Source organism: Alexandromys fortis, unplaced genomic scaffold (assembly GCF_014885135.2).
Source record: "Alexandromys fortis isolate MF-2015 unplaced genomic scaffold, M_Fortis_MF-2015_v1.1 scaffold_25, whole genome shotgun sequence".
NCBI lineage: Eukaryota > Metazoa > Chordata > Mammalia > Rodentia > Cricetidae > Alexandromys > Alexandromys fortis.
This window is the reverse complement of record NW_026067904.1, coordinates 9,038,840-9,055,094: the sequence shown is the minus strand read 5'-3', so window position 1 is coordinate 9,055,094 and position 16,255 is coordinate 9,038,840.

Genomic DNA, 16,255 nt, shown 5'->3' with positions numbered 1-16,255 from the left:
TAACCCAAGTTGCTTCAAGAGAAAAGATTAGAGACAAGTTATCTTTCTACCTTCAACCATAGCATAAGAGGCAGACAAGAGACAAAGACAGAGATAAAAGACTTTGATTTTGCTTCCCACTACCTTTTGGACCCAAGTGAGAAAACAGTGGTTTCAGCAAAGATAACTCTCAACACTTACTCTTGCTTACTCTTTCAGAATACAAACACTGATAGCTGCCTGAGCAGAGCCTCATAACACCTTTCCTTGGGTTTTCATGGAATACTCATGGAAGAAGAAATTTGCCTCTGTGAAGTCAACTTAACTTTGGAACAATTACCAAATGTTTCTTATTTACTTTAATAAATAAGTCAGTGCAATATCAAGAATCATATTTGTAAAAGGAGACTGTGCGTTTTTCAGCTGCCCAGTCCCCAATAATCACATAGAAACATATTACTTATAACATTGTTTGACCAATAACTTAGCCACATTCCTAGCTAGGCTCTTATATCTTAAATTAACCCATTTCTATTCATCTGTGTATCACACGAGACTGTAGCTTACCTGGTAAGATTCTGGTGCCCTTCTCTGTTGGTAACTGACTCTGCCTTCTTTTTTCCCAACATTCAGTTTAGTTTTCCCCACCTAGTTTAATTCTGCCCTGCCATAGGCCAAAGTAGCTTCTTTATTAACCAATGGCCATAAAGCATATTCATAGCATACAGAGGGGACTCCCACATCACATATTAACTATTCAGAATGAATTTTTTTTATTCAGAAAAAAAGCACAATCCCTCTCTTTAGCCAAGTTACTTTCCCAGATATTAACTTTGACAGTTAATTTTTTTTCTCTCTCTCTGTATAGACACACACACACGTACACACAATATAATGAATGCGTTAGAGATTTTACACTCCTCTCAGGTTCAACACTTTTTTACATTTCATGTCTTTTGTGTTTTGACAATTAAGCCTTATAATCCCTTCTTTCCTTCATTCACTGCTGTGCCTAGGATATATATAAGACAATACTGTCCTTAATAAAAATTTAATAATTTATTATTTTGCAGTTAATTATCATGTGTTTTTGATTTTACATTCTTTATTATGAGAGTTCTGTCACTTTCTGTTCTTTCAAACTCAGGTGCTATCTTGTGCTAACACCATGGAATTTATACGTTATCAACAACTTGGATGGTAAGGAATGAGGTTCTGTTCCTACTAGTTCATTTGCATTTGAAATTACTCTGTCTAAATATTCAACTTCAAGCTGTGTCAATGACAGACCCAGGATTTGAGGGGAGAGGCAGGAGGATGTAGAGGTGGAACCCATTTTGAGCATTCTTCATAAGAAGATACTGCCTAAAAATGAAAAGCAAAGTACCATGGATTTCCATTTTCTTATACCAAAATGCCCCCCAATGATAAGAAGAAATAAGTCCACAGGAATAGCACATTTGAAAGCCTGTGTTCTTGACCTTGTGGATGAATAGTGACAGTAAGAAAGGGAAGGTCCACAGGAACATCTCTCTCAGAGATGATTAGAAAGAAGAAAACGATACAAGGGGATTTCCGTGGTGGTGCATGTGTCTGATTCTGTAGGAACTTAGTCAGCAACATGTAAGAATTCAAATTTTCTTCCTGGAGCCCCAGAGATCTAATTGTAGGCTACTTAAATCAATATAATACTGTATAAATGCTTTATAGGAAATATGCTTATACACAATATCACTCTTACACATAAACAATAGCAATGATAAGATGTATGTATCACATAACTAATCTTTTAGATTTAGTAAATTAAATTGTTCTTTTTAAGGATACAAAATGACTTACAGATAATCTTACAAACTTCAACAGTATGGTAGGAATGAAGGAAGAATAAATACCAAAAGATATTTTAATGCCTCAAATGGTTAAGCATTTCTCAATGTGTATCTATTAAAATATTTCTTAGTGTAAGTTAAAAACCTCTAATGCCTGGGCATGCTTCCATTTGTACTAGTTAGTTGGTGAATTTGGATAAGATTTTATATATGCTATATTTTCAGGTACACAAAAGATTGTCTTTGCTCAGTGGTAACTAGCAATCTAGGTAAAAAAATACACTAGAAATAATTAAAATAATTCTTGGAAACATATTTACCACTGTTGTATAGCACTCATGTCTATATCTTTCATGTTTACTTTGGTTAGTTAAACTACTACCACTTGACCCTTCTTGCCCTCCTTGTGGAAAGTCTAATCACTGCTCATACAAAAGATTCCTTCAGAAGAACGCGAAGCTGGGGTGCCGCCCTCATGTTCCCTGATCTAGGATGTCTTCCTCAATTTCTCGTGGCAGTAAGAACCTTCTACTGTATTATTTCTTCTTCTGACAAAAGTAATATCCTGTCCATGCCTTCCCCTTCTAGGATCCTACAAGCATCCTCCTCATCCTGTGTCCTCAATAGCTTGTCCTTGTATTTCAGCCTTTGTCATTTCCATCGCTCGCAGAGGCTATATCTGTTCTTACCCCCTGGGGTTGAATCTCACTTAACTTTGACACATGCCTTCATTATCTCCTTGAGAGGCGCTCCTGGGAACTGGAAGAGACTGTAGAAGTAGCTCATAGTTTCCCACTTGTGCGATGTAAATTTTATAGAAGGGGAAGTTGTTATATCCCGAAAGAGCACAGCTATGAGGGTTATTACATTCACTGACCGGAAGGAAATCAATGTAGCACCAGGCCTGAAAGTAGTCCAGTTAACCCTCAGTTGTTGGAAAGGGAGCATCCTAGATTCCTAAAACCCAGAGATTAATAGTGAGAAATATTTCTATTATATGCAAATTAGAATTTAAATAGAAGGGGACCCATTCCAAGATCAAAAAGCCATAGGCCTTAACGAGAAAGATCTGACTTCTAGGATAAGTCACACAAGGGCACTACAATGTTGAGTGTAGCACAGAGAAGCTCTCATGGAGTCTCAAAAGGTGTCTTATTAGGGTTTCTATTGCTGTGAAGAGACACCATGACCATCACAGCAATTCTTAAGGAAAACATTTAGCTAGGGTGGTTTATCATTCAGAGGTTTAGTCCACTATTGTCATGGATGGTGTATAGGCAGACATGGTACTCCAGAAAGAGCTGAGAGTCCTACATCTTGATCCTTAGGAACAGGAAGAAAACCAAGAAACAATTCCTCCAATAATACCACACCTATTCCAACAAGGCTACACCTCCTAGTAGTGCCATGCCCTATGAGCCTATGGGAGTCAGTACATTCAAACAACCAGAAAAAGTCACAAGTCTGCATCTAAATAGCTAGCATGAGACTTCTGACTTGAGAGACTTTTGGATATGAGTCCTCATAAGCAGATCAATCTTCTATTGCAGGGAAACCTCACATCTTAATAAATTAGATAACTTGAAAGATTGTTATGGATGCTTTGGCTTTCTAAGAGAAGATTCTAAGCATAATTGAAATTTAATTCAATTTTGTATTCTAACATACATTATTTAAATTTTTATATTTATCAATATTATTGAGAAATTTTAAAGTACCATTGACTCTCTGTGTCATAAATGATTGCAAAATCTAGTAATGTGAGGCTTCTGATAACAGTTTTCTGTTGTTTTTTGGTTGTTGTGTGTAATTAATTAATGATATTATGTACATTTATATATGCATATATATGGTTTATGTGTATGTATGAGTATGCATACATTTTACTATCCACCTCAATTTATAAAATAGATATCTACCCAATACCAAGTAATCTTCTATCATCCATGCTTCAGTGTCATAATTTTTAGTAACATAATTTTTCATCCAATTAAATTTATTGCCAACTCAGTGGCTATGGGAGGAGCAGAGCACACAATCTCATGGTATAGAAGGGGAAATCCATGGAGAAACTGCTCCCACCATGCTTTCCTGTCAACAGGCAAGCGTGAGTGCATTTCCTCCTCCCTGCCTTTGGGACGTTGAAGCTGGAGAGAGGCACTGCCTTTTCCAATCTGACAATGATACCGATGACAAAGGTACCCATCACACCAAGCAATCTCATGCCATTTCATTGTGGCAGAGCATTTCTGGACAATTTTATGCAACAATTCCTTGAGCGCAGACTGACCTTGAGACATAGGTGAACAACATTGTTCGAGTGTTTCAAGTTCCCATTTGACACTGGGCATTAAGAACTAGAGACCTCCAAAGATATAAATCGCTGCGAAGAACATTGTTTGTTGTTTTGCCTGTACATACAGTGAGATGGGAGTTGAATGCATGCAGTCCACAGTGGAGCAAGAACACACACACACACACAAAGAGACAGAGAGAAAGAGACAGAGAGACAGAGAGACTATGAGTAGAAAGAGCAATGCTAAGAGTAAATCCTGGATGCTGAAAAGGAGGGTTAAGAGCCAAGTGGAAAAGTACCAGTAATCTATGTCAGGAAATACAAGATTAAATCAGGAAGCAGGAGGAAGTATAAGACCCAAAGAGTCGGAAGGAAACTCTCTGTCTCAGAATTCCATTAGAGCCCAACCACAGGGCAGCAGTTTTGCAGATGTGTCCAATCTCCACTCATTCATAGAGCATGCCTGAAGCTAGGCACAAAGAGTTCAATGTGGAATTTCTCAAGTCCCAGGAGAGACTTCTGAAAAACCTGTTTAGAAATATAAATGACTATGCCCAAACCCTGATATGCTGGTTAAGAGCAAGAATTAGCAAATACTTTGCAGTGTGGGACAAAAGAAATTAAATTTGTCATTGTGGGCCATGTGATGTCTGTGACAGTTTCTTATTACTGTTTTACTAGCACAGGGGCAGTTATCCATGATATGCAAATAAATTAATGTGGCCTTTTCCCAGAGGCAAATATTTATCAGACAGCTGTGTTCAGATCTGACTTGAGGACAAAGCTTACTGCCTTCCTGTTTAGATCATTACGGTCATCCTTTTCCCCAACATGGCAACCTAATCCATCTTGAAAATTAGAAAGACACATCCTTAAAAGTAGAAGCTGCATGTTTCTTTAATTACCTACAGTTCCACAGATGCCATTGTGACTAAGCTACAGTATACTTGTATTCAACAGTTGTTGAGAATGGGCACACGCAATCAGAGTGTAAAGTGATTCAAAGGATCCTGATTTTCCAGGGATCTTGCTAACAAGCCTGTTATCATGTTAGAAGTTTTGCCTTCACAAAGTCAATCGCATACATACATACATACATACATACATACATACATACATACATACATATTTCTTCGTACTACATTTAAATGGATGAATACTTTTTCCTTCCTTTATGAGTTAGAGGCACAGATTTCCTAGCAACCTTTAAATACTCTACAGAAATTAAGCAGTCCTTGTTGAAAGCCCAAATGGGCCAAAAACATATGCAGAAGATTCTAAGTCAGTATCTATCAAAAACGTCTCAGAACAATTGTCTGTAAAGTCCTATGAAGTGAGACTCAAGGTTACTTGACTGTGGGGTGGAAGGAAGAACTTTCTTCATATGTCTCATATTTACTCCATACAGGGGTCCCCCACACTCTCAAATTCTTCTCCATGGACTGCTGTCTTTCATGGGACTTGATACCTAGGAACAGCTAATTGGGTAAACCAATTGAAGAGAAAACCTTTTCAAGTTATTTGCATTTTCCCATTATAATATTTGCTTTTTATTGAGGGTTTTACACCCTTTCCTCATAAGAATTGACTAATTGAAAATTTCATCAGGAGATGATCTTGCCCATTTTGAAGGATTTGGAAACAGAATTCGGTAGCTGACAGAATGCCAGGAGAACGGGGCTTCTTCGGGCCTGTCTCACGTTTCTGACTTAGTTATAAAATATGTTCCCATTATGGATCTCAGCTTTCCCGTTCTATGACATTATGGTGTGCAATCATGTGATTACTACTTTGCAATCCAAGATAAACTAATTTACACTAACGTATTAGTAACTCACAATGGTTTAACTTGTCCGTTACTCAAGTACAGTAGAAATTTGAAAGCTCTTATCCCAAAGGTTCTTCAATATTTTCACTTAAGTAATTCTGACAATACAGAAAGCTTCCAGAACTTCATTTAACTTATGTCCTAACAATTGCAGATCCAACTGAAGTTTGACAAAAAACAATGGTCAGAAAGCTCTTTTGACCATGTATAGATAGTGCTTGCTACAGGGGACTTTTGAGCAAGGAGGAAGACTTGATATGCGAGATGCAAAAGGTGGGAAGTGCATTGGAGTACAAACAGGTGGGAATTGCCAATTAGAAATACAAACTGAACATTAGGAGACTTTTTCCAGCCTCTTTCTTCCACAAACCACAACCCCCATTTCTCACTTAGTTTTTCTTTCTTATTCAGATAATCACTCATTTACAGCACCTGACACTGACAGAACATTGATTTTTAGTTTCTCATCTCAGTAAAATGCAGTCGATCATGTTTTCTTTCCTTTCCTTATATAACCGGAGACTGCAAATATGTGTACTTCATAAGATAATGGTCAAATGATTAATAACTTTTAGCTAAGTCTTTATCCTGAATATATGTTAATTTCATATGCTACTACTTTCATGAGATTCTCATCAGATATAGAAGATTTTGTTAGTTTATGAGGTCTTTACGTATAGATTCATATCTGCAAATAAAGATAGCTTGACTTCATTTTCTTTTCTCATTTGGTCTGTTGTTCACTGTGGACTTATACTGCCAATTTTATTCTGAGATATATCCCCTGAGTTCCTAAGATGATTCTTTAGTATGTTTGATGCTAATTTTATCCTAACTAATGTTCTACCATATTTGTTTTTGATCTCCCCCTCAGTGTTTATTGCCTCTCTAACTCTCATCTTCCCTCATGGTCTCTCTCTCTCTCTCTCTCCCTCTCTCTCTCTCAGAAAGGGTCTCACATAGTCTAGGCTGACTTCAAACTCAATATGTTGCCGAAGCTGAGCTTGGACTTGTGATTCTCCTTTTTCTACAGGTGTGGGGAACCAAGTATAATGTATGCCATGTTGGGATTGAACCTAGGGCTTCAGGCATATTAGACGGGCACGCAATCTGCCCTGGCCCGTCTCTTTCATGTTTTGTTTTGGCCAATTGCTAACTTCTGGTTTTGCACTATGTGCCCAAAATGCATTTGAGATCTTTCTTGTAATGACCCTGAAAAGTAAACATTTAGAAGCTCATTTTGCAAATGAAAACCTTGAAGCCTCAAGAGGCTGGTAGTTTGTTCAGGGTCACCACACAAATCAAGCCAGGGCGAAGCCTGCATTTACTTCTGTTTTGTTTGGATCTTAAGCATGAACTTGTAAGCATTCTGGGTGCCTGAGAGAAACTCAGAGAGTTAAACTGAGTATTACACAAAGAACGCAGAAGGAAGCGGGGGAAGTCAAGGGCAATTCATGTGTTGTGTTGGTTGATAGCAAGGCTATTTTTCTTTCTGGAAGAAAGAGATGAAAGTTCTGATATTCAAATACTCACCCACCAGGCACCCTTCAGACTTCCCATCCATCAGCTGGCAAATGGACACATTTTAACGAGCACAATCACAACCAAGCAAGTTCTGGCAACAAAATATGCCTCCACTAATGATATTCAATTGTTCTAAGAAGACAAAACGGTCTGAGGTGTAATGAGATGCCAAACACACAGACGCACAAAACAGGCTGCTCATATTTAAGTCCTTATGTTTCTTGAAGTGAAAACTCATTTTAAGAAGATTATGGTGCATATATTATAAAATGGGATGATATTCTACATTCATGCCCCACTGGGGCCTTGACTGTATTAAAAAAAATGAAAACAAAACCAACAACAACATTTTGTTCCCACACAAGTACTTTGCTAATAGGACAAGTGATGCGGTAGTCATTTGTTTGGGTTATTTTTATTGCAGGCTTTCTAGATGCGTTCACTCTTTTGATACACGGTATGTTTAGGGAATTTCTCGGTTGGGCTTTTGGGGGTTGTGAGTGTTCAGGAAACAAGGGGCAGACAGCCAGGGTCATGGAATCAAACCCCAGTTGATTAGAAGGAATTGGACACAGGAAAAAGAAGGGAATTTGAGTTTCTGATGATGTATTTTCTCCACCTTCTGGCTAGAACAAAGGGATGTCTGCTGAGGCAGGGGACGGATTTTTATTCTTTATCAAATTCTATTTAACAAGTTTATTAGTGGCTAAGATCCATGATTTTAAACATTTTATTGTAAGCAAATGTCTTTGTTCTGATGAAATCCCTCTGAGAAATGCAAGCAAAACATACAGAGATGGAAGTGCAGTTGAAGTAAGCAGACTTATTTTCAAACAATTCTGGTTCCCTTTCCTGTCTTCCTTTTTTTATCAGAAGTTTCTGGTTACTCTCAAAGCTCCAAGTACCTGTGTGGATACTCCTGATTGAGGTACTCAGATGTTCAGGAGAGACAGAGTCAGGAACGATTTGAGCAGCCGGTGAGGAAAACATTTTTTCTTGATTAAAGAGGACAGTGACAGTGAATTGAGAATCTAGTAATAACTTCTTATATTCAAGTCTTGGCTACCAGGAGGAGAAGGAGGATGGGCGAATTGTAGGGCAAAGACCACACGGCCAGAGCTGGGTCCACAAAGTGTGCATCAGGGCAGAAAACTGGACTGTGGAAACCTTCTTAGTTGCCACAGGACATGGAGGAAAGGCAAACAAATGTCTCTTTTCCTTACCCACACCTCTGACCTCACCAGTTTTTCTTCCTCATTCACCCCACCAGAAAGGTATATGGAAAGACCCACAATAGCCCTGGCCTCACTGTGCTGAGGTGAGGAGACAGGTGTGAAACCGAGAGGCAGAGGTCAACCACAGGCCAAAGCTGCTTATTCATACCTACATATCTTGAACAAAACTATGGGAATCCCACACTTCTGCTTAATAAAATCCACTTCGCTGTGATATTCTTTGGGTAAGATCCCTTTTTACCTCAGCCATCTGTATATTCTATAATTAAAACACTATATTAGTTATTTTTCTTATCCCTGTGATAAAATACCTGGCAAAACAAAGAGCAACTTTAAGAATTGACTTTTGGTGTAGGAGGTCCTTCTGGTAATGTGTTGCTTTCATTGGTTAATGAATAAAGAAACTGCCTTGGCCTTTTGATAGAGCCAAGAACTTAAGTAGGTGGGGTTGGGGGGAGAAACAGAACTGAGTGAAGGGAGGAAGAAGGGCAGAGTGAAAGAAGCCATGGATCTCTGCCTGAGATGGACGCTGGTTAGAATCTCCAGTAAGCCACTGCTATGTGGCGGTACACAGATTAATGGAGATGGGTTAAACCAATATGTAAGAGTTAGCCAATAAGAAGTTAGAGCTATTGGCCAAGCAGTGTTTTAATTAATATAATTTCTGATGGTTATTTCGGGTATAAGCTAGCTGGGTGGCCAGGACAAACAAGGGGTGCTCTCCCTCCCTACAACAGGCTTTGGCTCTTGGTTTAAGAGTACACACAGGAATGTAGGGTAGTGGGCAGATGAGGTACAGCTTAGTTGCATTGTGTGTGTAGTCAGAAATGGAAGTTGTGCTTAGTTTGTCCTTTGTTTCCAGGTAAGGACTCTAGTCCAAAGGATGGAGGCACCAACATTCAGAGCAGGTCTTTCATACTCTGTTCTTTGAATGTCTACAAAGATATATCCAGAGGTATGTCCTAGGTGATTCTAAGTTAAATGAGGTTGATAGTGAAGATCCCCCACCATTAAGAAAACAAGATTAAAGTAAAACTGTTGTGTTAAAGTAAAACATGCACATTCTATTTAACATAATAGGTAGAAAGAAGAGAATGTGTATATGTATATGTACACATGCACACGTGCATGTGTGTGTATGTAACAAGAGGAAATAGGATACGCCTGTGCCTGCTGTAGCTGTTGACTTTGTAGCTTATGTCATGGGCACTGGTGGTGCTTTCAACTTCTTTTTTCTGTTCCCTGTTCCAAGTTTTCTTTGTTTTTAACCCAGAAATTTCACTCATGCAGAGACTTTACCTTTAGGGTGATCCAGATGTTTCCTTCTAAAGGGCATCCTCAGTGCTCAGTGCCACACCTATATTGGATTGTGATGGCCTTCTTTGACACTTTTATTTGATTTTGAGCTCTTGGAGGTACTAAGGGATTCCCCTGGGTGGCAGGCACAGTATTTCCTGACTTCATCATGTAACGACCTTGTTTCACTTTCATAGTCTAATTGGACAGTCAGTAACCTCTTCTACATCTCTTGAATTAATGACATGAGAAGCCCCATATGACCAGGTAGTGAGTTCACCTTCCAGCTCCAAGGAAATCTTCTGATGCTCATTATTAATAGCATTCTGGGTACTGAGAAACCTAAAGGACTATAGAGTAAGTTTATGGGATGAGAAGCACAGTCCTATGGATGGTGTTTATTACCTTAGGTGTGGAGCAGGAAGCAAGCATCTCATTTTTGCCCCTTCATTTTCAAACTCATGAATTTCAGCTATGACAGAAATAGTACCACAGTGATCTTTCACTCAAACCACATATTGCTTTCTGAAGGCATATTTTCATTTGTCCTTTTATTATTTATTTTATCCATGTACATCTAGGAGAGGCTTATATGACACAAGCCAAAAAGAATGTTAAGGAATTAGTTCATCACCACTGGAATGTCACATTTAAACAAGTCACTCTATTGGAACATTTGTCATTTGTAAGTTGTGGTGTGGAGGCTTTTCTTAATCTGTGGGTGGTGAGATTTGCATAAAAAATTTAAACCTGGAAAGAAAAGCCTTACTGATTATATATCTGTCACATTAGAGGTATATCACTGAACCAAATACTGTAGGAAAGCCACTGAGGTGGTTCCCTTGAAAACAGGTGGTCCGTAAGGGCCAGTGAGGGCCTCAGGTGCTCAGCACTGATAGAAGCAGGTCCTTGGTGATGTAAGAACATCTGCTAGATTTATATAGAATTTTCTTGATTCTGATGTGTGTACCTGGGTTGAATCCATTGCAAAAAGAGTAATTAGGAGGGCAAAGAGGTTGGGTTGCATTCACAGGAAGGGGCAGCCTGTCTATTCAACCTTAGGAAATACCCAAATATCCCCCAGTAATCAATAACAGGATAAGTATGTTTCATTTTGTTATGACCCTTCAAGTGTGAGCAAAGTAATTTTCTCTCTGAATGCCTAATAATTAATCTGTAAATCACTTTTACTCCATTTTTATTAGGATCCCAAACTGAGCATTTGTGGAAAGCTTTCGAATGGGTCTAGATTTCTTTATCCAGTCACATTGCCATCCATGCAAGTTGAACCTGCAAGGAAGATTTCTCTTCACTGTCTTTTGTCATATAGAACCCTTCTTTGCTAGAGTTGTGTTCTTTTTTTTCCCCAAGTCTGTCTTCAGAATTGTTCTGAGGGCAGAGGAAATAGTGGGAAGGAGATGAACACTAAGAAAGGACCAGGATCCTTTTGAAAGTGGAAAATCTCTTTCGGCCCATGGCTTTCACTTATTGATAGAGTATATTACTGTATATCCTTAAATATTTGTTTAGTGCATGAGACAGCATCCATTTCAGGATGGAACTTAGTATTTGTATTTAGACACTAATCAGTTAAATCTAATTAATATTCATACTAATCAACAATAAGTTAATACTCTCCATCAGAACCAACTTATTAATCTAGGACTTTTTTAAAGTCCAAATGGCAGTCCCTTAAGGCTGCATTCTCTTTTTTATGGTCCTGAGATGATACACTTTGTGGTGTCTACTGACTCCATCCAATATTTCTTCTTTTATTTGCCACAGTCATTTCTTCTTTTATATTTCTTTCATTTGAAAGAAATTTCATATCTCCATACAATTTATTTCATTGATGTTTTTCCTTCTGTCAGCTTCTCCTAATTCTAGAGCTTTGCTACCCACTCAACTTCAAGATTTCCCCCTCTTTCCACCCCTCCCTTCTTTCCATCCCTACCTTGACTCTAACTAATTTCTTAAGTCTACATTGCAAGACAGTATCCACTATAATCTTAATCAGCTTCAGAAACCCTCACAATGGAAATCATTGTCATCTGGAAACTGAAGACAATGTCCTTACATATGTCTTGCCTTCAAAATCCTGAAGAGAAAAGTTATGTGCACTTATATCTTATGATGATGCTGGATAAGCGTAATTTTCATTGTTTACTATAAATATCATTTAGTTGTCATATACCTATATTTTTATGGGATTTTAACCTAACCTTGTTACCTCTAATTCTTATAAGTCTTCTTATGTGCTCTCAACTTCATATTAGCAAGACCAGTGCATTCAGTGCCGTCCCAGTAACAGACCAGTACCATAGAGTGGGGTTTCCAATAGGGTTGTCTCCAGTGGGCTAGAGGACAGAACCCTGAGGCAGATCAAGTGAAAACAGAGATGTGATATCTTCTAAGGTAAAATCTGCTTCACTTGTGTATTTTTTTTTTCAGAGAAAGAACTGGTATGCCAAAAGATGTGTAGTTGATACCATATCAGAAACAAAAGTTGTATTCTGAGCTACAGTCTGACTTATTTTGTGCAAATGCACAGTAATTTCCCAAGGTCTAGTTATTTCTGGATAGCAAAAAGAGCAGTTAAACGGTAACATGGTAAACCACCATCTTTCTTCAAATATCAACTTTCTTAATAAGGATGCTCTTATCAGTTGAGATCAAAGACCATGGCAGAGATATGTGTACTTTTAAGGATGCTGCAAAGCCAGAGAGAAATCAAGTGAAAAAATTTTCTTCTTTCATGGTTCTTCTGATCTTTATGGCCTAAGGGAAATTCATGAGCATGGAGCTAGAAGTCTGGGCACATGATCAGTTGCAGTGTCTTTCACCATCCTTTCAGCCAGATCCAGTGGTGTTGAACAGTGCTTCCCAATAATAGGCCTAGACAGGGAGCAGTCAAATCTAATTGCATTTGGGGAACGTAAATAGAAAACTGATTTGCTGAGGAAAGTGAAAATTTTATTTCTAATCACCAAACCTGAGTCTTCTAGAGAAGAATAAAGTACTAACCCAAGGAGGAAAGGCACTAGGCCAGTAAGCAGCAGTTACTCTCTATATAATAGATTAGCAGTCGGAACAGACTCTTCAGGAAAGGGCAGGGCTTAGACAAAGAGGACAGTGAAAGCAGTGACACATGCCTGAAGACAGGAAACTCCACCATGCAAGTCTTGGGAAATTTCTACCGTCCAGTAAGGAGGCAAGAACCATTCAATACTTAAATACATTTGTATTTAATCATCAACAAACATCTTACTAAGAGTCGAGTATCCTTAACCATCAGAGAAATGCAAATTAAAAGTATATTTAACTCCATTCTTCTTTTCAGAAAAGCACAAAGGAAGAAAACAGCTGTAGCATATATTTGTGAGGGTATGAAGAAAGAGGAGCACATATTCATGGGAGTAAATAATAATAATGCTACCACTATTGAAGTTAAAAAACTAAAAATAGAGCTACTGTATGCCCCAATCATGTTGCTCCTGATCATGTTATAAAAAGTATTCTAGGTCAGAGCTACAGAGATGGATAAACAGTAAGAGTACTAGCTACTCTTTCACAGGACCTGGACTCTATTCCCAACATGAAATTGGAATCCAATAATAATCTGTAACTCCAGATTCGGAGGATAGCATACCTTTTGTTCTGGTCTCCACAAGCTCTAGATATTAAAGAAGGCTATATACATACATTCCAGTAAATCACTCATATACATAAAATAAAAAGACTTTATATCAACATTCCTTAGAGATATTTTCACATCCATGTTCATTTCTCTGTCATTCACAATAGTTGAGATGCAACCAGTCTCCATGTCTGCCAACAGATGAATGGATAAAGAAAATATGGCACATACAAAATGGAATCTTAGTCATCTGTGAAGACAAGTGAAATCATAATATTTCTGGAAAAGCATATAGACTCAAAGCAAATCATTGTTTTAAGAAAAATTTTCTGGATTATAAAGAAAAACATCATGAATTTTTCTTAAACAATCCCTAACCTTTAATTTTTATGTATGTGTCCATCTATTTAGTTATGAAGCTGTAACAGAGGCTGCAGAGGTAAAGGTGAGAGTTACAGTTAAAGAAGATGATAGAATGTCTCATTACAATGTAAGAGGACCATCCTGAGGACAGAAAGGGACCAGTGTTAGGGAAGAGAATAAAGTGGGGAGTAAATATCAACAAAAAATAAGTTATTGTGAAAATGTTACAATGAACCCAACTTCTTTTCATTTTAATTTAGAAGCAGGACAAATTGATGTTAATAACATTTAATCACATGAGATGGTAGAAATGCAAACCATACCAGTAAGGTGAAATTCAAGAAAGAGGTTGGCATGGTGTGGGATTTTAAGGATGGGTATTATTGCATTTAAAAGATAGAGTGTTTCAGGTAATCACCCACCCAACAGCAACTGTGAGCGTGTCTTGACTTAACACAGAACTCACTTATGCAAAAAGTGTGTTTGTAAAGTAGATATTCTACATCACACAGACTAGTTAGATTTGCCATTGCTTGAGCTTCACTCTTTCAGGTCAATGTTTGCAGTTGTAGTTCAACTATAGTTCCAAGGACAGTGAGAAGCCTAGAAACCACCCAGAGTCTACATATCATTTAGTGAAAGTGCCAGGGTATTAGATGGAGAAAGAGCTAATCTCCTTGTGTGAACACAGATTTTCCTCTTCCCACTCTCCTTAATTAATCCATTGGTGCAGGTGTTCATCAGCACTCCTTTCTGCATTTGTTGAATTTGAAATCATGTTCTTTAAACTTTCCCCTTTAAAGGACATTCTCATTCGGCATAGAGTTTGAAGTTGCCAGGTGTTTCCTTCTGGTGCTTCAAGGACATTATAGCATTATGGCTCAGTTTCTGTTTAGTCCACGTCAGTGCCCCCTTTACTGGTTTTCCTATCAAGCCAGTGCCATTTGGTTTTTCTGCTTGTGCTTTTGTTCCTTGGTTGTCTGATGCTTTGCTATGACATATCCAGGTCTTTGTAATTTTCCTCCTTAAAGGTCTGGAGAGCTTCTAAATATGGCTTCAATTTTTTTTTGAAAACTATTAGCAATCTCCCACCCCTTTCTCTCTCCTTCTCCCCCTTCTCTTCCTCCTTCCCCTTGTCTCTGTGTTGTCTCTTTTCCTTTTGTTCTCTCACTGTCCTCTCTCATTTGTCTCTACCTCAGTTATTTTGCAGTAAGCATCTTTCCATTTTTAGATGTTGTGTCAATTCCAAATTGTCCATTTTGGTCCCAGATTTTTTTGTTTGTGTAAGTGAAATACTTCAATTTGTCATCGTCTTTCTGAGCTTATCAGTCCATTGTCTTGATGCACTTAGCTGACAACTATTGCATCTGTCATAATTGTGTGTCACTATTAACCTGCTTTCCTGTTGATCCCCTTCCATAGCACTCACTTACTTTTTGATGGCATGACTATCTTTGTAAAATGAAAATTGTGCAAGGATCTCTTTTGAGTAATTTTCTTCCAAGAGGATGAGCTTTGTACATGAGCAGGCAGTAAGAGATTACACATTACCACAATTTGGTTATCAGTTGCTCTTGCTCAAATCTGTGCTTTAAGATGTTCGAAGTCTGAATCTGTCTCTTAGCTTCTCTCTCACATGGAGTTGTAACTACTTAGGATGAGCATTGCGATCCTGGGGTCATTGTCAGGAACCTGTTCACAGGAATATTGGGAACTCCCATTTTACTTCACAGAGCCAGAGGTCTGCTAGAAACTCTGTTGAACTTTGTAGATCTTTTCTGCTCATCCATCCCCAAGTACAGGATGAGCACTCTATCCACCATATTTCTCAAGGACCTCATTCACCTAAATCCAGCTGCTCTTCCAGCTCATGTCTAGTTGTATTCTTTCAGTCTCTGTGCTGTAGCTTCATCTCTGCGACTTCTGTGTCTGCTGTAGCTACACTGAAGCTTAAATCTTCACATTCTCACACATAGATAGGCAAGATCTGGCAGGTTTCTGAGCTGACCTTCTAGCTAAGATGTTGGCCCATGTCTTGTGTGCCTGGTCAGTATATCCAATAGATACTTGTTTCCATTTGATCCAGTTTTTCCACTTACTTTTAGGGAAGAAATATCCTAATACATGCCTTCAACCATAGGAAAGGGTTAGGCTCCTTTGTGTAGATGTGATAGAGATGATGTTGACTTTAGAATAAGCCTATTGGTGACCAGCTATGCTGTGTGATGATGAAAGGCAAAGAGATGCTTGGAGTCGATTCATTACTTT